This window comes from Schistocerca gregaria, chromosome 4 (assembly GCF_023897955.1).
Source record: "Schistocerca gregaria isolate iqSchGreg1 chromosome 4, iqSchGreg1.2, whole genome shotgun sequence".
NCBI classification, from domain to species: Eukaryota; Metazoa; Arthropoda; class Insecta; order Orthoptera; family Acrididae; genus Schistocerca; species Schistocerca gregaria.
The window spans coordinates 682,688,026-682,701,038 of NC_064923.1; positions in this window are offsets into that span (position 1 = coordinate 682,688,026).

Here is a 13,013-nt window from a genome sequence, read left to right on the forward strand (position 1 = left end):
CGACGGGCACGTGCACCTTCCGCCGACCACTGGCGACAACATCGATGTACTGTGGAGACCTCACGCCCCACGTGTTGAGCAATTCGCCGGTACGTCCACCCGGCCTCCCGCATGCCCACTATACGCCCTCGCTCAAAGTCCGTCAACTGCACATACGGTTCACGTCCACGCTGTCGCGGCATGCTACCAGTGTTAAAGACTGCGATGGAGCTCCGTATGCCACGGCAAACTGGCTGACACTGACGGCGGCGGTGCACAAATGCTGCGCAGCTAGCGCCATTCGACGGCCAACACCGCGGTTCCTGGTGTGTCCGCTGTGCCGTGCGTGTGATCATTGCTTGTACAGCCCTCTCGCAGTGTCGGGAGCAAGTATGGTGGGTCTGACACACCGGTGTCAATGTGTTCTTTTTTCTATTTCCAGGAGTGTACAATATATCGACCAGTCGTAGTGAAATGGTGCCATCACGGACCTGGTTAATACTTTCCGCGAAGGATTACCATCGACTGCGACCACTGACGGCAACACCGAGGCAACCAAGAAAATGATACGCAACTATCTCAATGTAACTATAGTGGACATTGCTCGCTCTGCGCATCAGCAGGCAGTAATTGTTCCAACGATAAGATCTTCTGCATTATCGGAAATTGTACTCAAGCTTGGCTCGCCATCATTGTCTCAGGCACAAAGGCAACGGCATGAAGCACAAGAGGTGTTGGGAATTATGCAGAGGCATTGTTCTCCTGCATGATAATGCAACAACCCTCACGCAGCTCACTACAACAGCTTTGCTTCAATATTTTCGACGGGAGCTTTGGCAGTATCCGCCCAGATCTTGCTCCATGCAACTTCAACATCATCGCCAATCTGGAAGAACGTCTGAGGAGAAAGAGAACTTTCTGATGATGAGGACGTTCTCACAGCGGTTATCGAATGTTTGGTGACCAAGAGCCGGATTTCTATCGTCGAGGAATTGAAAGTTTGGTAGGACGTTTTGAAAGCTATTTTAGCAGACTTGATGACTGTGTTGAACCATAATGTCATCTATCAGCACCATTTTTCAGAGCAGTGGAATATTCAGCAAAAGTTATTTAGCTCATAATTGTAATGTTTAACTTAGTTTCTTAAGTGCATCGTAATACATTCTTAATGTAGTCGATAGTCAAATTCCTCCCACGTTCACCGCATCATTACCGATCAGTTTGTTCAAAAGCACTGTTGACGAGAGCTCGCAGTTCTGGTAGGTTTGTACATCTCCACCACATTCCGCAAGTCACCTACAGGTGTGTGGCCTACCTGTGGGTGGCTGAGGGCACTTCTGGCACAACAAACATCCCCCTTTCCCTGCCACATTCGCCAATAGTGCGTCAAAAGGATTGTCGGTAAGCCTCTGTATTAGCTCCAATTTTCCGAAATTTCTCGCCGTGGTTATTTCGCAAGATGTGCGTCGAAGGATCGTCCTGAAAAGTACGCTCTCGAAATTTCGACAGTAAACCTCTACGCGATACATACCGCCTCTCTCGCGAAGTCCGCCACTGGAGTTTTTGAGCATCTCAGTAAAACTGTCGCGCCGACTAAACGATCCCGTAACGAAACGCTTCGTAACTGAAAGGTAAGCTGAAGAATCAGACCCTGCATTTCTTTCGGCCCCTTCCAAATTTTTCATTCCTGTCACCAGGTTTGTTACACAATCGCACATCGTTAGCATTAGCTTGCAGTTAACTGACCCTTGTCCATATGTAGATATATGTGCGGATAATCGAAATGCTACACATATCCGCTGATAACTCCTCTCCAACCATTGATTTTGAGATTTTGTAAAACGCTTTAATTCACTGAGTATTCCAAAATTGTTGCAATAGATTTGACCGAGGCCTTAGTTGCTTCTATTGCACTAACTCTTACTCTACGGAGGATGTTTACATCTATGAAACAGATACAATATTATAGCGATCTCCAAATTGCTAAATCACGAGTTTTGAATCTCAGTAGGGGCCAGTACCTCCTCAGAAATTCAAGAAGAAAATTGTAACAAAAATTTTTTTTATGAAACACAATATTCAGTGAAAACCTCAGGTACACTTTATTACTCTTTAGTACACTTTGTGGGAGGAATGAAATTAATCTTTTGAATCCAAAACTTTCTCGAACTTTGTCCATTTTGGTCTGCTGTATGAATAAAATATCCTATAAATATTCACCACTCACGTTACTTCTATGTTTAGGTTTTGAGAATTTCAGCAAAGAAAATGTATGTCCACACCAGTAAATAGCGCCAAATACGAATAACGAACCTCCTGCAAAGTCTTTGATCTTGCTGTAATTTTCTTCTGGACGTAATTGGAAAAACTCGACAAGACATCCTTCTTTAAACGTGTCCCTCATGGTGTCATCAGCTTGCAGATCGGAGATTTCCATTTGTAGAGCTGCCTAAAGATATTCCACTTGGCAAGAATAGGGGTTTTGCAAAATATGAATCTCCTTGGAATAAGCCTCTAACTCTGAGAATCTGGAAGCGAATTCTTTCTTCAGTTCACCAACAAATTCGACTTCAAACAAAAGTGGATAATTTGACATACGTTCACTGTTCAACGATTATCAGTTGGCGAAATGTGAGAAAATTTTCTATCTGACACTGTGTTTAAAACGTATCTCTTTAAATGTGAAAGCTTTAACAAGTGTGCAGAGGTCACAAATAATATTATCATCTCCTTGATTTTTTTAATTCAGTTCACTGAAATGGAGAGTAACATCAGATAAGAAAGTTTGTTCCCAGAGCCAGTCTTTGTGCGACAGGACTTCCAAAGGAAAGTTTTTCCTCTTTCAGAAATATTTTCAGCTTTTTCCTGGCAACACCTTACCACAGATTAACCACCTTACCTCTGTATGGTATGGGAGATCCTGTGACAAAGATTCTACCTCTTCTAGGAAAGACCTGAACTGACGGTGTTAAGAGTCCATGACATCGAATGAAACCTACAACAGAAATTAGAGGCTTCAACACACAGGGCATACCCTCGACTTTGTACAAAGTGCTTCCTGATGAACAACGCAGTATACTTACAAGCGTTTGGTAACGTCAGTGGTTTCACAAACTGGTAGTATCCCTGTTATGCGAAGGCAATGCTCCTTGAAGCACATCTACAGTCAGAATTACACGCCACATCTAATGTGTACAAGTCAGTAGACGGCCTGCCACATAGCGAAAAAACGAGTGAATCTGTGAGTTTAGGAGACGGCTCATCCGCCGGGGAGCAATAGGAACCGCTGTATTCTCCCGTGGATTCGCGCGTCACAGCAGTAGAGGTGTATGTGCGCATGCGCAGAACCCAGCAACTGGAGTGTGCCTTCTCCTTGTTATTGTTTTCACTTGCGGTCAGCAGACGAGAAATGTGTGATCTCTTGAGGCCTCCTTTGGCTGCACGTGGAATGAATTAGCAGTTCCTAATATGGACAACCATCAGTTATATAACAGAATGACGATATTGAAAATTTGTGCCAGACAGGAACTCGAACCCAGACTGCACGCTTATAGTGAACGCTAGCCTTGCCTTTTTTCCGGTCGCCTCAATCGCTTGTTTTGCCTTTTTTATGACAGCAGTGTGTTTTATTAACAAGAAATATAAAAAAGAATACAATCAAACTGAGGCTAACCGACGGCCGCTGTGGCCGAGCGGTTCTAGGCGCTTCAGTCAGGAACTGCACTGCTACTACGGTCGCAGGTTCGAATCCTGCCTTGGGTATGGATGTGTGTGATATCCTTAGGTTAGTTAGGTTTAAGTAGTTCTAAGTTCTAGGGGACTGATGACCACAGATGTTAAGTCCCATAGTGCTCAGAGCCATTTGAACCGAAACATTGCGTTTTCAATTAAAGAGGATAAAATGTTGGATGGAGAAAATGTTGCAATAATTGCCGTAGCCTTACAACTGGACTTCAAGGTATATTCATCTCAGGACGAGGTTCTTTGTTCCTTTAGAACACCGCAATGACAGCCATGAGGAAAGTCAATTTTCCTTCTCAGAAACGTACTGCCCTCGCAGGCACTGCGAGGCCAGCTGTGCGACACAAAAGAAAGGAAGGAATCAAGGCGACGCTCTTCGGGGAAACATGCAGAGCTCATATGGTGAGGCACAGCCTGCGCCAACATCCTGTGCTCAAAAAGGAATCGCGTAATTGACACAATCTGTTGCCAATGGTGGCACATAATCTCGAATATTATGACCGTCCTCAGGACAGAGTGGTTCAGTTCCCTGTAATCAACACAATCAATACAAAAATTTCTACCGGTCGCAGTTCACGCTGATATTCCATTAAACCGAACGTAATGATCCTCCTGGTAACAACAGAATCTCGAAACAGTCACAATGGGTTCACTCGCTCGAGAATGACGGTGATGATTGGTTCGTGGGGCGCTCAACAGCATGGTTATCAGTGCCCATACAAATTCCCAATCTTTACACTTTCCAGTCTCGCCATGTTAATGAATGATGAAGAAGTGATGATGACAACACCCCGGTACCAGAGAAATCTCTGAACCGCCCGGCAATCGAATCTGGGACCCCGTAATCCAGGGCCAGCAACGCTAACTTCTACACCACGGGCCGCGGAGCACTCGTTCGAACTACAGATCACGTCTCTCACACGCGATATCTTGATGTACGCAAAGATGTACATTGCAGTTTCTCAGAGTTCCGATAAGCGTTGGATATCGCATCATATTTTCGACTGAAAATATACCTGCAGTCGCACGGACTATGTTGTCCGACAGTTTACTCGTGAGGAGAAAGTCTGACAGAACAAAATTCGAGAGTTATAACCGACAAGGAAGGTTCAGGAGAAATGAAAGTAAAATCGGGTCGGTATAGGACCGCCAATGTTAACATTATATGAGGCCGTGCCGAAAAGTAATGCCACCGGTCTTTTTGCACGAAAACTCTTAAAGCTTTTTAAATAAAACAAAAGTTATTTATTAACATTCTACTTATTCGTTCTCTATGTCTACATACTTGCAGCCCTCTGCAGTTAGAGGGCTCCGAATTGTAATATGTAACATGGCGATGTGTAACGTAAGTGCGTGAGAAACAGTGTATTCTAACAGAGTTCCGACTTCGAAGAGTTCGTCCACACTTGGAGCACACACTCCTTCAGCATGACAACGTGAGACCACACAGAAGCGCTGCGACATCTGTAAAAACCGAAGTCTTGGATTCACTGTCATCTGTAAACTTACTAGGTCACAAAAATTTTGCAAAGGAGATCACTCTATAAATTTGTAAAAGGAAGTATATATATGTTGGAGAAAAAGCTGGAAGGCGTCGCTTTGGGTAGTCCTCTTACTCCAGTGGTGACCAACTTCTTCACGGAACATTTCGAATCACAGGCACTGGATGTGACACCTTGTAAACCAAGGGTGAGATATGAATACGTCGACGATAGCTCCGTGTCTTCCTAAGACACTTGAACAGCCTCCATGCCAACACAAAATTTACCATGGAGGTAGAAAGGGACAAACAGCTACCCTTCCTAGATGTGCTGGTCATAAGGGAAGGCGGAAATCTGGGACACAACGTGTATCGAAAACCGACTCACACACGGACCGCTACTTGCGCAAACTGTCAAATCACCACCCGAGTCAGAAAAGGAGCGTGATTAATACGCTTGTAACGCGAGCAACAGGAGTAATGGGGGCCGCAACTCTTACGAAAATCCGTCGATTACTGAGACCAGTTAAAGACGCAGCAGATCTCGGAACACCTGGGGTTAAAGATACCTTGCGAGTGTGGCCAGTCTTATGTCGTACAAACAGTACGAGCTATGGAACAACGTAAGAACGAGAATGAGAGGTTTTATCGCCTACACTAAAAACTAAACGAAACACCCGAACAGACTATGAAGGCCCGACGGTACCGTGTCATCCTCAGCCCACAGGCGTCACTGGATGCGGATATGGAGGGGCAAGTGGTTAGTACACAGCACTCCCGGCAGTATGCCAGTTTAAGAGATCGGAGCCGCTACTTCTCAGCCAAGTAGCTCGTCAGTTTGCCTCACAAAGGCTCTGTGCATCCCGCTTTCCAACAGCGCTCAGCAGATCGGATCGTGACACATCCAAGTTCAAATGGCTCTGAAGTCATCAGATCTTAGAACTTCTTAAACCTAACTAACCTAAAGACATCACACACATCCATGCCAGAGGCAGGATTCGAACCTGCGACCGTAGAGGTCGCGCGGCTCCAGACTGTAGCGCCTAGAACCGCTCGAACGCTGCGGCCGGCGACCCATCCAAGTGCTAGCCCAGCCCGACAGCGTTTAACTTTGGTGATCGGACGGAAACCGGTGTTCCCACTGCGGCAAGGCCATTTTTATCGCCTACACTACCCCGAGAAATCTGCTTTACCTGAGATTGCTTTGGGAAACGGACACTTGATAAAATTTGACGAAACGTCCATCGTGGCTCGCACAAACGGCTTCTGGGGTTGTGTAATTAAAGAAGCCATTGAAATAAAAATCACCAATGATACCCTAAACAGAGACGGTAACCTGCAGCTCAGTACGGTGTGAGATCCGGCGATCACGCGATTGAGGCGAGTGCATCGAACGCCGGGCAACATACGCCCGTATATGGTGATACCGCAGGCACCATTGACGTCACGGCCGGCCGCTAGTGTATGTATGTGGCGTACCAGCAGCGGACTGACAGTCATACCACTTGACAATGGCCAAGGAGTACTTGGGCGAAAGCACGTCTAACTTTATTTGCTTGACGTGGTTGTAAACCCGAGAACTTTTTATTCAATGTTACCGTCGCAAGACTCTGCATTCTTACAAAGACAAAGAGGTGCGATACAGCCAACAGGGGTAGGACAAAATATCCTATTACCAGGTTCAGACAATAATTGGAAATCGAAAAACATGTTCATAAATAAAAGTTAATTTTTAGACTTAGGTAAGAAAGCAAGCTACACAGAAAGGAGGAAGAATAAGAAATATGGACAATGGAGCACCTAGAGGATCTACACTACGCTACTAGTTATCTAAAAGAATACTATTTACAATATTTACACCAACCACAACAATGAGTAATACTATTAAAAGAGCTTAATACAACTAAGTGTTGCAACTAAAGTGAGGAGAAATAAGTGCGATTTTCAGGAGACAAATATTTATTCAAGCTATAATGTGGTTCATGGTGTAGATTCCTGTAGTCATGTCCTAGTTCATGAACCACGGGCAACGTATGAGTGGCCAAGTAAGTGGTCCCGACAATCGGGATACCAGTTACTTTGGAATAAGGCTGGGCATCTCGGACATATTCTGAGTTGTGGTCACCTTTGTGCTCATACGGCAAAGACTACTAAATCCACCGGTTAGTCCCTCAACCGTTAGTTGTAAAACTCAATGGGACTCGGGGCAAGTAAGGCTAGATACCTGCTTCCCTGGTACTCTAAATATGACGCTGGCAACAATCAGAGCAAAATGCCTCGGACCTTTGGAGGTGACGGAGTCCCACCTCTAACTGACAAACCAGGGACTCCTAAGATACGACTCGGCAAACAAATGGTAATGAGATGGGAAGCTATTAATATCAATGGAGGCTACTCTGGGAAGAAGGTAGAGCTGGCAGAGGCTGCAAGTAAGATGGGGCTGGATGTTTTAGCTGTTAGTGACATTCGGGTAAGGGGTGAGACAGAAGAGGAAGTGGGAGAATACAAGGTCTACCTGTCAGGAGTCAAAGTAGGAATAGCACAATGGGGTGTAGGGCTTTACATCAGGAAAGAAATGGAACCGAGCGTAGTTACAATAAGGTATGTTAACGAACGACTGATGTGGATAGATTTGACAGTGTCTAGCAAGAAAATTAGGATTGTGTCAGTATATTCGCATTGTGAAGGGACAGATGAAGATAAGATGGATAGTTTTTATGATGCACTCAGTGATGTAGTTGTTAGAGTAAAGGACAAGGACACTGTTCTGCTCATGGGTGATTTTAATGCCAGGATTGGAATCGGACAGAAGGGTATGAAAAGGTTATGGGTAAATTTGGAGAGGATATGGAGGCCAACAGGAACGGGAAACAACTCTTGGATTTCTGTGCCAGTATGGGCTTAGTAATCACACACTTCTTTTTTTAAACGTAAGAGCATTCACCGGTATACTTGGGAAGGCAGGGGAACCAGATCTGTCATTGACTATATAATAACAGATCAGGAATTCAGGAAGGCTCTGAGGGACACACGTGTATTCAGGGGACTCTTTGATGACACTGATCATTATTTAATCTGCAGCTAAATTGCTATTGTGAGGCCGAAAGTGCAGGAGACCAGGTCCATATGTAGGAGGATAAGAATGGAGAAACTTCAGGATAAGAAAATCAGGCACAAGTACATAACAATTATCTCAGAAACGTACCAGTTAGTTGAATGTAGTCAATTACAGTCATTGGAAAAGGAATGGACAAGGTACAGGGACACAGTACTAGAAGTGGCTAAAGAATGTCTTGGAACAGTAGTGTGTAAAGGTAAGATGAAGCAAACAGCATGGTGGAATGAGACAGTCAAGGCAGCCTGTAAAAGGAAAAAGAAGGCGTATCAAAAATGGCTACATATTATAACTCAGGTGGACAGAGAAAGTTATGTTGAAGAAAGAAACAAAGCCAAACAGATAATTGCAGCATTCAAGACGAAATCTTGGGAAGACTTTGGAAACAAGTTGGAGACTTTAGGTCAAGCTGCTGGAAAACCATTCTGGAGTGTAATTAGCAGTCTTCGTAAGGGAGGTAAGAAGGAAATGACAAGTATTTTGAACAGGTCAGGAAAACTGCTTGTGAATCCTGTGGATTCCTTGGACAGATGGAGGGAATATTTTGAAGAGTTGCTCAATGTAGGTGAAAATACGATCAGTAATGTTTCAGATTTCGAGGTAGAAGGGAATAGCAATGATGATGGAAATAGGATCACATTTGAGGAAGTGGAGAAAATGGTCAATAGATTGCAGTGCAATAAAGCAGCTGGGGTGGATGAAATTAAGTCGGAACTCATCAAATACAGTGGAATGTCAGGTCTTAAATGGCTACACAGGATAACTGAAATGACGTGGGAGTCGGGACAGGTTCCATCAGACTGGACAAAAACAGTAATCACACCAATCTTTAAACGTGGAAACAGAAAAGATTGTAACAACTACAGAGGTGTCTCTTTAATCAGCGTTGTGGGTAAAATCTTCTCAGGCATTGTTGAAAGGAAAGTGTGAGTATTAGTTGAGGACCAATTGGATGAAAATCAGTGTGGGTTTAGGTCTCTTAGAGGTTGTCAGGACCAGATCTTTAGCTTACGGCAAATAATGGAGAAGTGTTATGAATGGAACAGGGAATTGTATCTACGCTTTATAGATCTCGAAAAGGCATATGACTGGGTTCCTAGGAGGAAGTTATTGTCTGTTCTACGAGTGCATGGAATAGGAGGAAAACTTTTGCAATCAATTAAAGGTCTTTACATGGATAGTCAGGCAGCAGTTAGAGTTGACGGTAAATTGAGTTCATGGTTCAGAGTAGTTTCAGGGGTAAGACAAGGCTGCAACCTGTCTCCACTGTTGTTCATAATATATATGGATCATATGTTCAAACAATAGACTGGCTGGGTGAGATTAAGATGTGTGAACACAAAATAAGCAGTCTTGCATATGCGGATGACTTAGTTGTGATGGCAGATTCGATTGAAAGTTTGCAAAGTAATATTTCAGAGCTATATCAGAAATGTAAGGACTATGGTATGAAGATTAGCATCTACAAAACGAAAGTAATGTCAGTGGGAAAGAAATATAAGCGGATTGAGTGCCAAATAGGAGGAACAAAGTTAAAACAGGTGGACAGTTTCAAGTACTTAGGATGCATATTCTCACAGGATGGCAACATAGTGAAAGAACTGGAAGCGAGGTGTAGCAAAGCTAATGCAGTGAGTGCTCAGCTACGATCTACTCGCTTCTGCAAGTAGGAAGTCGGTACCAAGACTAAGGTATCTGTGCACCGTTCAATCTTTCGACCAACTTTGTTGTATGGGAGCGAAAGCTGGGTAGATTCAGGGTACCTTATCAATAAGGTTGAAGTTACGGTTATGAAAGTAGCTAGGATGATTGCAGGTACTAATAAATGGGAACAATGGCAGGAGGGAGTCCACAATGAGGAAATCAAAAAAAAAAAAACTGAGAATGAACACCATAGTGAGGGCGAACAGGCTTAGATGGTGGGGTCATGTTACACGCATGGGAGAAGCAAGGTTACCCAAGAGACTCATGGGTTCAGCAGTAGAGGGTAGGAGGAGTCCTGGCAGACCAAGGAGAAGGTACCTGGATTCGGTTAAGAATGATTTTGAAGTAATAGGCTTAACTTCAGAAGAGGCACCAATGTTAGCACGGAAGAGGGGATCATGGAGGAATTTTATAAAGGGGACTATGCTCCAGACTGAACGCTGAAATGCATAATGTCTTAAATGATGATGATGATGATGATGATGATGATGCTATAATGAAATCCTCTTTATACTATGTAACGATTAAAATGCTTAAAAGATAAATCTTTATTGTCTCCAAATGTAAAGTGTAAACGCACTAATTATAATGCATGTTCTGCGAGTTGCATATAAATAAACGAAACATCTATTTGCATAATGATTGATAACTCATTCTTTTGCTGATCAGCATAACGCATTTAGCTGTCAAGAGCTGATTTAACCTTCGCCTTTCCCGCATAAACGATGTAGTCACAAACTTTTCACAAAAATCAACGTATAGATGGTGAAATGTTTGCGCAAAATTGCACTTTTTAGTGTTTCAGATAGCAGATCTACATCCACATCCATACTCCGCAAGCCACCCGGCGGTGTGTGGATGAGGGTACCTTGAGTATCTCTATCGGTTCTCCCTTCTATTCCATTCTCGTATTGTTCGTGGAAAGAAGGATTGCGGTATGCCTCTGTGTGGGCTCTAATCTCTCTGATTTTATCCTCATGGTCTCTTCGCGAGATATGTACTGCTTGACTCCTCGGTGAAGATATGTTCTCGAAACTTCAACAAAAGCCCGTACCGAGCTACTGAGCGTCTTTCCTGCAGAGTCTTCCACTGGAGTTTATCCATCATCTCCGTAACGCTTTCGCGATTAGTAAATGATCCTGCAACGAAGCGCGCTGCTCTCCGTTGGATCTTCTCTATCTCTTCTATCAACACTATCTGGTACGGATCCTAGCCCGCATCTCGTGGTCGTGCGGTAGCGTTCTCGCTTCCCACGCCTGCGATCCCGGGTTCGATTCCCGGCGGGGTCAGGGATTTTCTCTGTCTCGTGATGCCTGGGTGTTGTGTGCTGTCCTGTTTCAGTAGTTCTAAGTTCTAGAGGACTGATGACCATAGATGTTAGGTTCCATAGTGCTCAGAGTCATTTGAACCATTTTGGTACGGATCCCACACTGCTGAGCAGTATTCAAGCAGGGGGCAAACAAACGTACTGTAACCTAATTGCTTTGTTTTCGGATTGCAATGAACCTCAGTCTGGCATCTGCTTTACCGACGATTAATTTTATATGGTCGTTCCATTTTGCCGGCCGCGGTGGTCTAGCGGTTCTAGGCGCTCAGTCCGGAACCGCGCGACTGCTACGGTCGCAGGTTCGAATCCTGCCTCGGGCATGGATGTGTGTGATGTCCTTAGGTTAGTTAGGTTTAAGTAGTTCTAAGTTCTAGGGGACAGATGACCACAGATGTTAAGTCCCATAGTGCTCAGAGCCATTTGAACTATTCCATTTTAAATCTTTCCGAATGTCTAATCACAGACAATTTATGGAATTAACTGCTTCCAGTTGCTGGCTGACCTGCTATATTGTAGCTAAATGATAAGGGATCTTTCTTTCTGTGTATTCGCAGCACATTACACTTGTCTACATTGAGATTCGATTGCCATTCCCTGCACTATGCGTCAATTCGTTGCAGATCCTCCTGCATTTCAGTACAATTTTCCATTGTTACAACCTCTCGATATACCACATCATCAACCGCAAAAAGCCTCAGTGAACTTCCGATGTCATCCACAAGCTCATTTACGTATATTGTGAATAGCAACGGTCCTACGACACTCCCATGCAGCGCACCTAAAATCACTCTTACTTCGGAAGACTTCTCTCCATTGAGAATGACATGCTGCGTTCTGTTATATAGGAACTCTTCAATCCAATCACACAACTGGTTTGATAATCCATATGCTCTTACTTTGTTCATTAAACGATTGTGGGGAACTGTATAGAACGCCTTGCGGAAGTCAAGAAACACGGCATCTACCTGTGAACCCGTGTCTATGGCCCTCTGAGTCTCGTGGACGAATAGCGCGAGCTGGGTTTCACTCGATCGTCTTTTTCGAAACCCATGCTGATTCCTACAGAGTAGATTTCTAGTCTCCAAAGTCATTATACTCGAACATAATACGTGTTCCAAAATTCTACAACTGATCGACGTTAGAGATATAGGTCTATAGTTCTGCACATCTGTTCGACGTCCCTTCTTGAAAACGGGGATGAGCTGTGCCCTTTTCCAATCCTTTGGAACGCTACGCTCTTCTAGAGACCTACGGTACACCGCTACAAGAAGGGGGGCAAGTTCCTTTGCGTACTCTGTGTCAAATCGAACTGGTATCCCATCAGGTCCAGCAGCCTTTCCTCTTTTGAGCGATTTTAATTGTTTCTCTATCCCTCTGTCGTCTATTTCGATATCTACCATTTTGTCATCTGTGCGACAATATAGAGAAGGAACTACAGTGCAGTCTTCCTCTGTGAAACAGCTTTGGAAAAAGACATTTACTATTTCGACCTTTAGTTTGTCATCCTCTGTTTCAGTACCATTTTGGTCACAGAGTGTCTGGACGTTTTGTTTTGATCCACCTACCGGATATTACATAAACTACTCTGTCTCGCGCATATTTGAAATCAATGCATCAGTACTCGTGATACAAAGAAGAAGAACTAGCGAGGTGAATATTTGAAGTTA